General features: G+C 38.7%; 1 pseudogene; it reads right to left on the minus strand.

Moving 5' to 3' along the window:
• Positions 1 to 2183: 2183 nt before the first annotated feature.
• LOC134961817 (5S ribosomal RNA) lies at positions 2184 to 2302 on the minus strand (annotated as a pseudogene).
• Between the last annotated feature and the right edge of the window lie 362 nt (positions 2303 to 2664).

The raw sequence follows: 2664 nt of genomic DNA on the forward strand, positions 1-2664 counted from the left end.
GCTCAGTATTCACTACTGAAAGAGAGGTGAAGGGGCCACAGTTAAGTTGCATGGATATTCAAAAAAATTAAACAAGTTCAATTACAGAGGAGATGAGTAGATAAAGACAACCTTTCTGTCAAACTGGCAGGTGGTAACACCCCTTTCTCCTAGGCTCCACCCCCTTTAATATTAAATGATAGTGTTTGATATCGCTTTAATATAAAATTTTATATAAATTTATAGTGTTCGATATTAAACCGTATTAAAAGATAATGACTTTGAAAAGAGTGTCACGCAACACCAGTCGCAGAATGTCACGCAACGCAGCGCGTCAAATCAAGCGGATGAAAGATGCATATTACACAGTGTTAAAACCAGGTAGTTTTAGCGGCATTGATAAATATTATGGGTCGGTTAAAAATAAATTTAAAAGATCCGACGTAAGAAAGTGGTTACAAGAACAAGACGCCTACACGCTGCACAAGCCAGCAAGAAAAAACTATAAAAGGAACATGATTTGTGTATCGGGTATAAACCAACAGTGGCAATGCGATTTGGTCTCGCTGATAGACCTGTCAAAATACAACGATGGCGTTAAATACATATTAACAATCATCGATATATTCAGTAAGAGGGTGTGGGGTGAAAGTCTGACCGCTAAGAACGCAGCTACGGTCGCTAATGCTTTTGAAAAAATATTCCAGCGCGGTGATGTGCCGATGAAGCTACAAACCGATAATGGTAAAGAGTTTCTAAACAGAAACCTAAAAAGGTGTTAGAAAAATACGGTATAAAGCATTTCACGACCAATAACGATGTGAAAGCGGCTGTTATAGAGCGCTTCAATAGGACTTTAAAAACACGCATGTGGCGCTATTTCACGGCAAAGAATACCTACAGATATATAGACGTTTTACAAGACTTCATACGCAGCTATAATAACACATACCATAGAACGATTAAGTGCGCTCCAAACGATGTGAATGACTCTAACGCATTGAGTGTCTTCAAAACGACCTACGGTGATTACTTTAGAAGTAAGAAAGCCCCCGTTTGTTTAGGAATCGGTGACCACGTCCGTATTTCTAAATATAAGGACATATTTCAGAAAGGTTACGAACAGAGTTTTTCTGAGGAGAATTTTGTTGTACATAGTGTGAACACTAAAGGGCTTAAACCGCTTTATAAGTTGGCAGATCTGTACGGTGAAGTTATAACAGGTAGTTTTTATACCGAAGAGCTTCAAAGCATACCAAAAAACTATAACAGAGTTTACAAAGTGGAAAAGATTTTAAAAAATAAGACGGTCAGAGGCCGTAAATACGCGTTAGTCAAGTGGCGCGGGTACCCCGCAAAATTTAACAGTTGGGTCGCAGCATCGGTGATAAAAGACATATAAAGCTCATCAGTATCTAAACAAGACGAGCGATGGATGACAAGGCGTTCTACATAACCTTACCCAGCAACGCATCGGCTGTTACTTTCCCGCAAAATAAGATTTCTAACTATACGACAAAGTTACTATCGGACAAGAAGAACGACCGTGCACCGGTATGTATAAATTGCAAAGATTATACGAAACCAACAATTGGACAATTATATTACTGGAAAGAAAATTGCAAACTTTCTAATTATGTCCCTATTGGTGGTGCGCCCAGAGCTAGAGAGTACAAGTACTAGCAGAGGGAGAGAAAGAAAGCTCTTGTGTGGTCGCACTCTTAAAAATGAAGACAATATTGTTCAATTAATTGCTGAAAGTTATTAAAATTTATGTTTATTAATCAAGAGTTAAAAACAAAATACCCCTCTACGATCCAAAGAAAAAATATAAACATAATAAAGACATGAGAAAATTTAAAAATGTTCTGGTCTGTTAATCACATGAGAAGGATTAGAAAGGCTGCAGACACCTAATAGTCTAACACCCGTTTCTCCTGACCAGTACAGATAATCTGTATTAATGAAACCGACCAAGGAGGTCACTAGCTGTAGAAGGTCAAATAATGTGTCTTAAAGAACCACTGAAATCAGGTTGATTCTAAGCAATTTATTATTCACCTATTATTCCATGTTACTCAGAATTGGAGATATCTGTATTGATATAACCTGAACGCAGAAAAAAGAGAAGAAAGTTTTGAAAGAACGAATAGTGGTGATACTGCTGTTGGTGTCCACCCTTCTGAGGAAGGGGAATAGTCCCTACTCTACAACACCAGGTATTCCCAAGGAGTCTCCTCTCAAAGTACTGACCCGGCCCAACGCTGTTTCGCTTCCAAGATCAGACGAGATCGGGCATTAGCAGCGTGGTGTGATAGTAGAGAGGCTATCTACCAATGAGAGTGCACCTATATACAGATGGTAGAGTAAAGATTTAGAAAGATAAGGCCATGTAGATCTACTTTCCACGTTAGGCGGGGTGAGCAAAATGTCACTTAATGGCAAAGTGCACCCTGGATCGTGAATGAGAGTCTACGGAAAAATAGTAAGTGGTGAAAAGAACAGGGATATTGTCACTTTTTAAATTGGACTGGTGGTTATTAACCCTGGTGGGAAACCACGTCACAGAGTATGCAGCGTCAGATAAAATAGTACATGGGGATATACTTCACATATGTGTACATTTTTGTACAAAGCAACACATCATTACTTTGAAAAAAACCTAAAAAGGTATAGCACACTGTA

Source organism: Pseudophryne corroboree, chromosome 9 (assembly GCF_028390025.1).
Source record: "Pseudophryne corroboree isolate aPseCor3 chromosome 9, aPseCor3.hap2, whole genome shotgun sequence".
In the NCBI taxonomy this organism is placed as follows: domain Eukaryota; kingdom Metazoa; phylum Chordata; class Amphibia; order Anura; family Myobatrachidae; genus Pseudophryne; species Pseudophryne corroboree.